This window comes from Copadichromis virginalis, linkage group LG16 (genome assembly GCF_057382275.1).
Source record: "Copadichromis virginalis isolate Kocher_CV1m ecotype Utaka linkage group LG16, C_Virginalis_male_GT1.1, whole genome shotgun sequence".
Taxonomy (NCBI): domain Eukaryota; kingdom Metazoa; phylum Chordata; class Actinopteri; order Cichliformes; family Cichlidae; genus Copadichromis; species Copadichromis virginalis.
The window spans coordinates 584,153-599,389 of NC_140633.1; the positions used below are offsets into that span (position 1 = coordinate 584,153).

At 31.1% G+C, this 15,237-nt stretch overlaps 1 long non-coding RNA gene across 2 annotated transcripts; it reads right to left on the reverse strand.

Annotated features, from left to right (window-relative positions):
• Positions 1–5,958: 5,958 nt before the first annotated feature.
• Positions 5,959–9,065, reverse strand: LOC146690025 (uncharacterized). Of its 2 annotated transcripts, XR_014915730.1 has the most exons (5): positions 8,784–9,065; positions 8,300–8,363; positions 7,771–7,923; positions 7,322–7,409; positions 5,959–6,739 (listed from the first exon to the last, which is right to left on the reverse strand). It is a non-coding gene; the product is annotated as an uncharacterized LOC146690025 (long non-coding RNA). The 2 variants fall into 2 exon arrangements; XR_014915729.1 differs by having other exon boundaries at positions 8,300–9,064.
• Between the last annotated feature and the right edge of the window lie 6,172 nt (positions 9,066–15,237).

Genomic DNA, 15,237 nt, shown 5'->3' on the forward strand with positions numbered 1-15,237 from the left:
AGAGTTTGAATGAAAACAACGGAATTAGAATAAAAAAAACAGAATTGAAATGTACAGAACAGAGTTTGAATGAAAACAACGGAATTAGAATGTACAGAATAGAGTTTGAATGAAAAAAACGGAATTAGAATGTACAGAACAGAGTTTGAATGAAAAAAACAGAATTAGAATGTACAGAACAGAGTTTGAATGAAAACAACGGAATTAGTATAAAAAAAACAGAATTGAAATGTACAGAACAGATTTTGAATGAAAACAACGGAATTAGAATGTACAGAACAGAGTTTGAATGAAAACAACGGAATTAGAATGTACAGAACAGAGTTTGAATGAAAACAACGGATTTAGAATGTACAGAACAGACTTTGAATGAAAAACGGAAGTAGAATGTACAAAACAGAGTTTGAATAAAAACAATGGAATTTGAATCAAAACAACAGAATAGAAATGTACAGAACAGAGTTTGAATGAAAAAAACGGAATTAGAATGTACAGAACAGAGTTTGAATGAAAACAACGGAATTAGAATAAAAAAAACAGAATTGAAATGTACAGAACAGAGTTTGAATGAAAACAACGGATTTAGAATGTACAGAACAGACTTTGAATGAAAACAACGGAATTAGAATGTACAGAACAGAGTTTGAATGAAAACAATGGAATTAGAATGTACAGAACAGAATTTGAATGAAAAAAACGGAATTAGAATGTACAGAACAGAGTTTGAATGAAAACAACGGAATTAGAATGTACAGAACAGAGTTTGAATAAAAACAAGGGAGTTAGAACATACAGAACAGAGTTTGAATGAAAAAAACGGAATTAGAATGTACAGAACAGACTTTGAATGAAAACAACGGAATTAGAATGTACAGAACAGAGTTTGAATGAAAACAAGGGAATTAGAATATACAGAACAGAGTTTGAATGAAAACAACGGAATTAGAATGTACAGAACAGACTTTGAATGAAAACAACTGATTAGAATATACAGAAAAGAGTTTGAATGAAAACAACGAAATTAGAATGAACAGAACTGAATTTGAATGAAAACAACGGAATTAGAATGAAAACAATGGAATATTAAAACAAATAACAGAATTAGAATGAAAACAACGGAATTAGAATGTACAGAACAGAGTTTGAATGAAAAACGGAAGTAGAATGTACAAAACAGAGTTTGAATAAAAACAATGGAATTTGAATCAAAACAACAGAATAGAAATGTACAGAACAGAGTTTGAATGAAAAAAACGGAATTAGAATGTACAGAACAGAGTTTGAATGAAAACAACGGAATTAGAATAAAAAAAACAGAATTGAAATGTACAGAACAGAGTTTGAATGAAAACAACGGAATTAGAATGTACAGAATAGAGTTTGAATGAACACAACGGAATTAGAATGTACAGAACAGACTTTGAATGAAAACAACAGAATTAGAATATACAGAACAGAGTTTGAATGAAAAACGGAAGTAGAATGTACAAAACAGAGTTTGAATAAAAACAATGGAATTTGAATCAAAACAACAGAATAGAAATGTACAGAACAGAGTTTGAATGAAAAAAACGGAATTAGAATGTACAGAACAGAGTTTGAATGAAAAAAACAGAATTAGAATGTACAGAACAGAGTTTGAATGAAAACAATGGAATTAGAATAAAACAAACTGAATTGAAATGTACAGAACAGAGTTTGAATGACAACAACGGAATTAGAATGTATTAATAGTCCATTGTTTTCATTCTAATTCTGTTGTTTTCATTCAAATACCACTGTTTTGATTCAAATTCAGTTCAATGGAAAAACAATGGAATTTGAATCAAAACAACAGAATTAGAATGAACAGAACTGAATTTGAATCAAAACAATGGAATTTGAATGAAAACAACGGAATTAGAATGTACAGAACAGAATTTGAATGAAAACAACAGAATTAGAATGTACAGAACAGAGTTTGAATGATATCAAAGGAATTAGAATGTACAGAACAGAGTTTGAATGAAAACAACGGAATTAGAATGTACAGAACAGAGTTTGAATGAAAACAAGGGAGTTAGAACATACAGAACAGAGTTTGAATGAAAAAAACGGAATTAGAATGTACAGAACAGACTTTGAATGAAAACAACGGAATTAGAATGTACAGAACAGACTTTGAATGAAAACAACTGATTAGAATATACAGAAAAGAGTTTGAATGAAAACAACGGAATTAGAATGAACAAAACTGAATTTGAATCAAAACAACGGAATTAGAATGAAAACAATGGAATATTAAAACAAACAACAGAATTAGAATGAAAACAACGGAATTAGAATGTACAGAACAGAGTTTGAATGAAAAACGGAAGTAGAATGTACAAAACAGAGTTTGAATAAAAACAATGGAATTTGAATCAAAACAACAGAATAGAAATGTACAGAACAGAGTTTGAATGAAAAAAACGGAATTAGAATGTACAGAACAGAGTTTGAATGAAAACAACGGAATTAGAATAAAAAAAACAGAATTGAAATGTACAGAACAGAGTTTGAATGAAAACAACGGAATTAGAATGTACAGAATAGAGTTTGAATGAACACAACGGAATTAGAATGTACAGAACAGACTTTGAATGAAAACAACAGAATTAGAATATACAGAACAGAGTTTGAATGAAAAACGGAAGTAGAATGTACAAAACAGAGTTTGAATAAAAACAATGGAATTTGAATCAAAACAACAGAATAGAAATGTACAGAACAGAGTTTGAATGAAAAAAACGGAATTAGAATGTACAGAACAGAGTTTGAATGAAAAAAACAGAATTAGAATGTACAGAACAGAGTTTGAATGAAAACAACGGAATTAGAATGTACAGAACAGAGTTTGAATGAAAACAACGGAATTAGAATGTAGAGAACAGAGTTTGAATGAAAACAAGGGAATTAGAACATACAGAACAGAGTTTGAATGAAAACAACGGATTTAGAATGTACAGAACAGACTTTGAATGAAAAACGGAAGTAGAATGTACAAAACAGAGTTTGAATAAAAACAATGGAATTTGAATCAAAACAACAGAATAGAAATGTACAGAACAGAGTTTGAATGAAAAAAACGGAATTAGAATGTACAGAACAGAGTTTGAATGAAAACAACGGAATTAGAATAAAAAAAACAGAATTGAAATGTACAGAACAGAGTTTGAATGAAAACAACGGATTTAGAATGTACAGAACAGACTTTGAATGAAAACAAAGGAATTAGAATGTACAGAACAGAGTTTGAATGAAAACAACGGAATTAGAATGTAGAGAACAGAATTTGAAAGAAAACAATGGAATTTGAATCAAAACAAGAGAATTGAAATGTATAGAACAGAGTTTGAATGAAAAAAACGGAATTTGAATGAGAACAAGAGAATTAGAATGTACAGAACAGAGTTTGAATGAAAACAACGAAATTAGAATGAACAGAACTGAATTTGAATCAAAACAATGGAATTTGAATGAAAACAACGGAATTAGAATGTATAGAACAGATTTTGAATGAAAACAACGGAATTAGAATGTACAGAACAGAGTTTGAATGAAAACAACGGAATTAGAATGTACAGAATAGAGTTTGAATGAAAACAACGGAATTAGAATGTACAGAACAGAGTTTGAATGAACACAACGGAATTAGAATGTACAGAACAGACTTTGAATGAACACAACGGAATTAGAATGTACAGAACAGACTTTGAATGAAAACAACAGAATTAGAATATACAGAACAGAGTTTGAATGAAAAACGGAAGTAGGATGTACAAAACAGAGTTTGAATAAAAACAATGGAATTTGAATCAAAACAACAGAATAGAAATGTACAGAACAGAGTTTGAATGAAAACAAGGGAATTAGAAGATACAGAACAGAGTTTGAATGAAAAAAACGGAATTAGAATGTACAGAACAGACTTTGAATGAAAACAACGGAATTAGAATGTACAGAACAGAGTTTGAATGAAAGAAAACGGAATTAGAATGTACAGAACAGAGTTTGAAAGTAAACAACAGAATTTGAATGTACAGAACAGAGTTTGAATGAAAACAACGGAATTAGAATAAAAAAAACAGAATTGAAATGTACAGAACAGAGTTTGAATGAAAACAACGGAATTAGAATGTACAAAACAGAGTTTGAATAAAAACAATGGAATTTGAATCAAAACAACAGAATAGAAATGTACAGAACAGAGTTTGAATGAAAAAAACGGAATTAGAATGTACAGAACAGAGTTTGAATGAAAAAAACAGAATTAGAATAAAAAAAACAGAATTGAAATGTACAGAACAGAGTTTGAATGAAAACAACGGAATTAGAATGTACAGAATAGAGTTTGAATGAAAACAACGGAATTAGAATGTACAGAACAGAGTTTGAATGAACACAACGGAATTAGAATGTAGAGAACAGAATTTGAAAGAAAACAATGGAATTTGAATCAAAACAAGAGAATTGAAATGTATAGAACAGAGTTTGAATGAAAAAAACGGAATTTGAATGAAAACAATGAAATTAGAATGAATAGAACTGAATTTGAATCAAAACAATGGAATTTGAATGAAAACAACAGAATTAGAATGAAAACAATAGAATATTAAAACAAACAACAGAATTAGAATGAAAACAACGGAATTAGAATGTACAGAACAGAGTTTGAATGAAAAACGGAAGTAGAATGTACAAAACAGAGTTTGAATAAAAACAATGGAATTTGAATCAAAACAACAGAATAGAAATGTACAGAACAGAGTTTGAATGAAAAAAACGGAATTAGAATGTACAGAACAGAGTTTGAATGAAAACAACGGAATTAGAATGTACAGAATAGAGTTTGAATGAAAAAAACGGAATTAGAATGTACAGAACAGAGTTTGAATGAAAAAAACAGAATTAGAATGTACAGAACAGAGTTTGAATGAAAACAACGGAATTAGTATAAAAAAAACAGAATTGAAATGTACAGAACAGATTTTGAATGAAAACAACGGAATTAGAATGTACAGAACAGAGTTTGAATGAAAACAACGGAATTAGAATGTACAGAACAGAGTTTGAATTAAAACAAGGGAATTAGAACATACAGAACAGAGTTTGAATGAAAACAACGGATTTAGAATGTACAGAACAGACTTTGAATGAAAAACGGAAGTAGAATGTACACTGAAAAAAATATGTTGTTGGATTTACTTAATTCAATGGTGGACATTTGTTGCACACAGATGTTTTGCTTTGGCAGCAACTTAAACAATTGAGTTAAATTAACACAATTTATTCATGTTCAATAAACCTGTGCAATTTGTGTTGATAAAATGTGACTTAAACATGTTTTGATGAAGTAATTTGAGCTCTTGAAATATTTTAATCCTTCACAATTTTCTCACTTTATCCCAACACCATTCAATAACTTTTACCCAATACTACTTGGTCACTTAAATACTACATGTTATCTTCAAATTACATTTTGCTATTATATTCTAGTATCAAATACACAATTTTCAAATGGAGGCCTTATAACAGATTATATTGTTCTCTTCCAAGATGGTTGCTGGCATCCACCAGTAACCTTTCAAAACAAAATGTCTAATTTCACTGCATTGACAGTAGGTAAAGAATTAAACTGACATTACTCCACTACTGAATCTATATAAACCAACAGTTAAATAATGTCAGTTCTTCCGTGTTCTCTGGAATCAATCACAGCAAAGAAATTAGACTCTTTCTTTTGAAAAATGTTGGGAAAGAACAATACAAAACATTCTATTTAAGGCCTCTAACGTCAAGATTCAGTTAAACAACAATTATAACTAAACAATTTGAGGTAATGTTAGTTTCCATTAACATTAAATTAGGTTACTGAATTGGCAAACACCTTCCTATTAACACTACCCATTTTACCCCAATAACTAAAGAAATTAGCACTTGCAGGTCAAAACCTTTATTCAAGAGATGCAAAAATAACATTGATACAGTGACTGTCAAAAATTACGGCACTGATCATACTGTGACATCTTGGTTCAAAACAGCACACTTAGAAATATTCAACGTTCCTTACTTCAACTGAATGAAACTGAAAATACCATTTCACACGGCCCATATGGGATATTTAGACTGCATAACTGTTCATGCTACATCTCTTCACTAGTAAAAGAAAGAAAAAATACAAAGAGAAATTTAAAAATGCTGCCAAACAGACAGAGAACTTGTACAGAGCAAAAGGAAAAACAAACAACAACAACAACAAAAAAACGGCTCGTCCTCATGGCAGTTGCAGTGTATATAAAAATGAACCCTGCGATCTGTTCCTGGAATTGAGCTTCAAAAATGCAGCAGAACAAGTGTGAGATTTAAATGTCTTCTCACCTAGAGCTGGTCACCTCACATGCATAACAGTGAGCTTCGTTGCAGGAGCAGTTTTGTCTTAGTTGTGAGCTTTTCTTGAGAGCTGAGTTGCATCCAACTCCATTACCACCCTTTGAATCACCTCAAAAGTGTAGCAGAGTTGTGATGGGTAACTCATATTGAAGGAATAAAAAAGGTCCAAACAGCATGGCTACTGCAAAGGTCACGTTATCCAGATCTTGAAGAACTACTATACCCTCGATGATGATGCCAACGTCAGAAAAGTCATTGCCTGGTGCATCCTCTGGAGACAGATGTTCATTGTGGTTTTCTCAATCTGTGCAGTGGCCTCAGTCAAGTCCTGGTTAAACACAAAACATTTCTTTAAGATTCCTTTTTAAACTCATCTCTTTTGAATCTACCAGTTCTAATGTTAGAGTAATTTAAACCAATGCAAGCAACATAGTAAATAGCTATAGCCAAAGAGTGGCCTGCCATGCTGCCATTCATGGTCTAACAGAGTTTCTAAGAGAGGGTGAAAAACATAATTTCAAATGCTTTACATTAGTTTTTCTTAGAAAGACACCGGCCCATCAGAAATCCAGGTTTTGTCACTCAGAAGATGTTAGAATTTAGACTTTCAGCCCCACAATTTGGTTAGCTGTTGGTCTTTTTTTTTTTTCAAACAAAAGCTAATGTAAATATTGGTGGGATTTTCCTTTGTTCACTAGAATGACAAATTTAAAGTTTTTTCACACTGATGTGACCCCTAATACAGGGGTGGGGCCTCAAGGGCCGGCGGCTGAGTTCACTACCAGGCCTCATGTGAACTTCAAATTATTAAAGAGGACTACTGGTCCTAACTGGTCCAATGAGGATCAAGTGGATAACTAAATGCATTTTTAAATGTTGCAAAGCCACAATCTACTCATAAAACACTCACCATGAACTCCTGCACCAAGATGTTGCAATTGTCTTTCACACAGATGCGGAGCACTTTGATGAGACTCCCTTTGAGCATTAATGTCATCCTAAAGTATTATAACAAAGAAAACAGAGATTTGTGAACTTTTCAGTAGCACAGAAGAAAATGATCCCAGACCAAAACTTAAACCAGTCAACATGCAACACCAGCATCTACAAAGCAATATCAAAAGTTCCTGTTTGACATCAACTTTATGGATATATAGTTTCCAGAACATTTATTTTTTTAAAAAGATCAATTTTTCTCAGTGGGCCAGTAAATGCATGACGAAAATTATGGCATCCTTTCGGTGGAATCAGTACTCACAGGTAATAGTTGACTGTTTCAATGGATGCAGCATAAAAATCTTTTACTGACCTAATGCAATACATATACACTTTGTAGTTAAAGAATTTTAAAGTTCTTACTGTCATCATGGCAGCTACATCCTTTAGCTTTGTGCCCTGTTCCCCCGATCACTTTGCAAACACTTTCAGCAGACTGTCAGAGAGAAACTCAGCTCCGTCAGAAACCTTGACTGTAAAGGCATGGTTGGGATGCACTGGAATGCTGCATTTCATCTGAAATGACATAAAATTATTTTGAAATAACAGCAGGCACTGTGCTTGGTTAATAATCAGTAATGTTTTGTTGAATAAAAACTGTGTTTCCAGATCTTATGGGATTAAAAAAATCCAAAGATGTTTATTTCTGATTTGCAACCCAAGAACCCACAAGTTACAACCTCATTTTAGTTCAAGTGTGCATTAATGTGAGTCCAGTAATCACCTTTCTGACAATACATACAGGTATAAGTTAAACCTATGGCAGATTTTGGATTTCTCAGTTGTATTAATAGGGTGGTCTATTTGAGTATGCATGCACCTAATAATTATAAAAAACCTATTATAATTAAGTTACAGAAACCTTAAGCGAAAATAGAATATACTTTCTTACCATAACACCTTGAACCCACAATCCATCAGCTGACTCCTGGTGAAATGCAGAATAGATGTGGTCTCTCAATGTGCATCAACAAAAACAAAAACAAAAACAAAAGGACAGCAGGTGAGGGCAGGAGGGGTAGGGATGTAAGCTAGCATAATACCGCTGATGATATTAGCTAAAGCTGTTCAATGTCCAAAATCTCACTAACACCACGGTGCAGTAAATACACAATGTAACTGAAGAGTCAGTTGACAAATCTATTCACACAGAAAACCAAATTATGTTATGAGTGCCTCGTAATTAGGTTTAATGTGATATTACGGCTCTTGTGCCAAAGACAAATTCAAATGAAAAAGCGCCAATTCTTTGATAACAGATAAAACAGCAAATAAGCTAACGGCTCTTTTTTAGCATGTTACATGGCGGCACTTTAGACGTTTAACTACATTTGGCTGAAATATGGTAAATATTAATTCAAAAAATCAAGACATACCAAAAAACGTAGAGTTGGCTGCTCGACTTGACTGAGATGGATGCATTTTTTAAACCACGATCCAAAGCCCGCGAGATGAAATCACGCGTGGTTTCACGAGATTTAACGTTGCTATCTTATTGACTTACTTCACCTGAACATGATATGAACAATTTAATACACCCTTTCTGCATATCATGTAGTTTTTACACTATATAGTTACATTTATCTTTAAAACATGAGGCAATTGTGTTAAATACATGCAAGATGCTTACATAAATCCAAGAGATGGCCAGTCCCTTTTTTTCAGTGTACAAAACAGAGTTTGAATAAAAACAATGGAATTTGAATCAAAACAACAGAATAGAAATTTACAGAACAGAGTTTGAATGAAAAAAACGGAATTAGAATGTACAGAACAGAGTTTGAATGAAAACAACGGAATTAGAATAAAAAAAACAGAATTGAAATGTACAGAACAGAGTTTGAATGAAAACAACGGATTTAGAATGTACAGAACAGAGTTTGAATGAAAACAACGGATTTAGAATGTACAGAACAGACTTTGAATGAAAACAACGGAATTAGAATGTACAGAACAGAGTTTGAATGAAAACAACGGAATTAGAATGTACAGAACAGAATTTGAATGAAAAAAACGGAATTAGAATGTACAGAACAGAGTTTGAATGAAAACAACGGAATTAGAATGTACAGAATAGAGTTTGAATGAACACAACGGAATTAGAATGTACAGAACAGACTTTGAATGAAAACAACAGAATTAGAATATACAGAACAGAGTTTGAATGAAAAACGGAAGTAGAATGTACAAAACAGAGTTTGAATAAAAACAATGGAATTTGAATCAAAACAACAGAATAGAAATGTACAGAACAGAGTTTGAATGAAAAAAACGGAATTAGAATGTACAGAACAGAGTTTGAATGAAAAAAACAGAATTAGAATGTACAGAACAGAGTTTGAATGAAAACAATGGAATTAGAATAAAACAAACTGAATTGAAATGTACAGAACAGAGTTTGAATGACAACAACGGAATTAGAATGTATTAATAGTCCATTGTTTTCATTCTAATTCTGTTGTTTTCATTCAAATACCACTGTTTTGATTCAAATTCAGTTCAATGGAAAAACAATGGAATTTGAATCAAAACAACAGAATTAGAATGAACAGAACTGAATTTGAATCAAAACAATGGAATTTGAATGAAAACAACGGAATTAGAATGTACAGAACAGAATTTGAATGAAAACAACAGAATTAGAATGTACAGAACCGAGTTTGAATGATATCAAAGGAATTAGAATGTACAGAACAGAGTTTGAATGAAAACAACGGAATTAGAATGTACAGAACAGAGTTTGAATGAAAACAAGGGAGTTAGAACATACAGAACAGAGTTTGAATGAAAAAAACGGAATTAGAATGTACAGAACAGACTTTGAATGAAAACAACGGAATTAGAATGTACAGAACAGAGTTTGAATGAAAACAAGGGAATTAGAATGTACAGAACAGAATTTGAATGAAAACAACGGATTTAGAATGTACAGAACAGACTTTGAATGAAAAACGGAAGTAGAATGTACAAAACAGAGTTTGAATAAAAACAATGGAATTTGAATCAAAACAACAGAATAGAAGTGTACAGAACAGAGTTTGAATGAAAAAAACGGAATTAGAATGTACAGAACAGAGTTTGAATGAAAACAACGGAATTAGAATAAAAAAAACAGAATTGAAATGTACAGAACAGAGTTTGAATGAAAACAACGGATTTAGAATGTACAGAACAGACTTTGAATGAAAACAACGGAATTAGAATGTACAGAACAGAGTTTGAATGAAAACAACGGAATTAGAATGTACAGAACAGAATTTGAATGAAAAAAACGGAATTAGAATGTACAGAACAGAGTTTGAATGAAAACAACGGAATTAGAATGTACAGAACAGAGTTTGAATAAAAACAAGGGAGTTAGAACATACAGAACAGAGTTTGAATGAAAAAAACGGAATTAGAATGTACAGAACAGACTTTGAATGAAAACAACGGAATTAGAATGTACAGAACAGAGTTTGAATGAAAACAAGGGAATTAGAATATACAGAACAGAGTTTGAATGAAAACAACGGAATTAGAATGTACAGAACAGAGTTTGAATGAAAAAAACAGAATTAGAATGTACAGAACAGAGTTTGAATGAAAACAATGGAATTAGAATAAAACAAACTGAATTGAAATGTACAGAACAGAGTTTGAATGACAACAACGGAATTAGAATGTATTAATAGTCCATTGTTTTCATTCTAATTCTGTTGTTTTCATTCAAATACCACTGTTTTGATTCAAATTCAGTTCAATGGAAAAACAATGGAATTTGAATCAAAACAACAGAATTAGAATGAACAGAACTGAATTTGAATCAAAACAATGGAATTTGAATGAAAACAACGGAATTAGAATGTACAGAACAGAATTTGAATGAAAACAACAGAATTAGAATGTACAGAACAGAGTTTGAATGATATCAAAGGAATTAGAATGTACAGAACAGAGTTTGAATGAAAACAACGGAATTAGAATGTACAGAACAGAGTTTGAATGAAAACAAGGGAGTTAGAACATACAGAACAGAGTTTGAATGAAAAAAACGGAATTAGAATGTACAGAACAGACTTTGAATGAAAACAACGGAATTAGAATGTACAGAACAGAGTTTGAATGAAAACAAGGGAATTAGAATATACAGAACAGAGTTTGAATGAAAACAACGGAATTAGAATGTACAGAACAGACTTTGAATGAAAACAACTGATTAGAATATACAGAAAAGAGTTTGAATGAAAACAACGGAATTAGAATGAACAGAACTGAATTTGAATCAAAACAACGGAATTAGAATGAAAACAATGGAATATTAAAACAAACAACAGAATTAGAATGAAAACAACGGAATTAGAATGTACAGAACAGAGTTTGAATGAAAAACGGAAGTAGAATGTACAAAACAGAGTTTGAATAAAAACAATGGAATTTGAATCAAAACAACAGAATAGAAATGTACAGAACAGAGTTTGAATGAAAAAAACGGAATTAGAATGTACAGAACAGAGTTTGAATGAAAACAACGGAATTAGAATAAAAAAAACAGAATTGAAATGTACAGAACAGAGTTTGAATGAAAACAAGGGAATTAGAACATACAGAACAGAGTTTGAATGAAAACAACGGAATTAGAATGTACAGAATAGAGTTTGAATGAACACAACGGAATTAGAATGTACAGAACAGACTTTGAATGAAATCAACAGAATTAGAATATACAGAACAGAGTTTGAATGAAAAACGGAAGTAGAATGTACAAAACAGAGTTTGAATAAAAACAATGGAATTTGAATCAAAACAACAGAATAGAAATGTACAGAACAGAGTTTGAATGAAAAAAACGGAATTAGAATGTACAGAACAGAGTTTGAATGAAAACAACAGAATTAGAATGTACAGAACAGAATTAGAATAAAAAAAACAGAATTGAAATGTACAGAACAGAGTTTGAATGATATCAAAGGAATTAGAATGTACAGAACAGAGTTTGAATGAAAACAAGGGAATTAGAATATACAGAACAGAGTTTGAATGAAAATAACGGAATTAGAATGTACAGAACAGACTTTGAATGAAAAAAACGGAATTAGAATGTACAGAACAGAGTTTGAATGAAAACAATGGAATTAGAATTAAAAAAAACTGAATTGAAATGTACAGAACAGAGTTTGAATGAAAACAACGGAATTAGAATGTACAGAACAGAGTTTGAATGAAAACAACGGATTTAGAATGTACAGAACAGAGTTTGAATGAAAACAACGGAATTAGAATGTACAGAACAGAGTTTGAATGAAAACAAGGGAATTAGAACATACAGAACAGAGTTTGAATGAAAAAAACGGAATTAGAATGTACAGAACAGACTTTGAATGAAAACAACGGAATTAGAATGTACAGAACAGAGTTTGAATGAAAGAAAACGGAATTAGAATGTACAGAACAGAGTTTGAAAGTAAACAACAGAATTTGAATGTACAGAACAGAGTTTGAATGAAAACAACGGAATTAGAATAAAAAAAACAGAATTGAAATGTACAGAACAGAGTTTGAATGAAAACAACGGAATTAGAATGTACAGAATAGAGTTTGAATGAAAACAACGGAATTAGAATGTACAGAACAGAGTTTGAATGAAAACAACGGAATTAGAATGTACAGAACAGACTTTGAATGAAAACAACAGAATTAGAATATACAGAACAGAGTTTGAATGAAAAACGGAAGTAGAATGTACAAAACAGAGTTTGAATAACAACAATGGAATTTGAATCAAAACAACAGAATAGAAATGTACAGAACAGAGTTTGAATGAAAAAAACCGGAATTAGAATGTACAGAACAGAGTTTGAATGAAAAAAACTGAATTAGAATAAAAAAAAACAGAATTGAAATGTACAGAACAGAGTTTGAATGAAAACAACGGAATTAGAATGTACAGAACAGAATTTGAATGAAAACAACGGAATTAGAATGTACAGAACAGAGTTTGAATGAAAACAACGGAATTAGAATGTACAGAACAGAGTTTGAATGAAAACAAGGGAATTAGAACATACAGAACAGAGTTTGAATGAAAAAAACGGAATTAGAATGTACAGAACAGACTTTGAATGAAAACAACGGAATTAGAATGTACAGAACAGAGTTTGAATGAAAGAAAACGGAATTAGAATGTACAGAACAGAGTTTGAAAGTAAACAACAGAATTTGAATGTACAGAACAGAGTTTGAATGAAAACAATGGAATTAGAATTAAAAAAAACTGAATTGAAATGTACAGAACAGAGTTTGAATGAAAACAACGGAATTAGAATGTACAGAACAGAGTTTGAATGAAAACAACGGATTTAGAATGTACAGAACAGAGTTTGAATGAAAACAACGGAATTAGAATGTACAGAACAGAGTTTGAATGAAAACAAGGGAATTAGAACATACAGAACAGAGTTTGAATGAAAAAAACGGAATTAGAATGTACAGAACAGACTTTGAATGAAAACAACGGAATTAGAATGTACAGAACAGAGTTTGAATGAAAGAAAACGGAATTAGAATGTACAGAACAGAGTTTGAAAGTAAACAACAGAATTTGAATGTACAGAACAGAGTTTGAATGAAAACAACGGAATTAGAATAAAAAAAACAGAATTGAAATGTACAGAACAGAGTTTGAATGAAAACAACGGAATTAGAATGTACAGAATAGAGTTTGAATGAAAACAACGGAATTAGAATGTACAGAACAGAGTTTGAATGAAAACAACGGAATTAGAATGTACAGAACAGACTTTGAATGAAAACAACAGAATTAGAATATACAGAACAGAGTTTGAATGAAAAACGGAAGTAGAATGTACAAAACAGAGTTTGAATAAAAACAATGGAATTTGAATCAAAACAACAGAATAGAAATGTACAGAACAGAGTTTGAATGAAAAAAACCGGAATTAGAATGTACAGAACAGAGTTTGAATGAAAAAAACAGAATTAGAATAAAAAAAAACAGAATTGAAATGTACAGAACAGAGTTTGAATGAAAACAACGGAATTAGAATGTACAGAACAGAATTTGAATGAAAACAACGGAATTAGAATGTACAGAACAGAGTTTGAATGAAAACAACGGAATTAGAATGTACAGAACAGAGTTTGAATGAAAACAAGGGAATTAGAACATACAGAACAGAGTTTGAATGAAAAAAACGGAATTAGAATGTACAGAACAGACTTTGAATGAAAACAACGGAATTAGAATGTACAGAACAGAGTTTGAATGAAAGAAAACGGAATTAGAATGTACAGAACAGAGTTTGAAAGTAAACAACAGAATTTGAATGTACAGAACAGAGTTTGAATGAAAACAACGGAATTAGAATAAAAAAAACAGAATTGAAATGTACAGAACAGAGTTTGAATGAAAACAACGGAATTAGAATGTACAGAATAGAGTTTGAATGAAAAAAACGGAATTAGAATGTACAGAACAGAGTTTGAATGAAAAAAACAGAATTAGAATGTACAGAACAGAGTTTGAATGAAAACAATGGAATTAGAATAAAAAAAACTGAATTGAAATGTACAGAACAGAGTTTGAATGAAAACAACGGAATTAGAATGTATTAATAGTCCATTGTTTTCATTCTAATTCTGTTGTTTTGATTCAAATTCCATTGTTTTCTTTCAAATTCTGTTCTCTACATTCTAATTCCGTTGTTTTCATTCAAACTCTGTTCTGTACATTCTAATTCCGTTGTGTTCATTCAAACTCTGTTCTCTACATTCTAATTCTGTTGTTTTCATTCAAATTCCATTGTTTTGATTCAAATTCAGTTCTGTTCA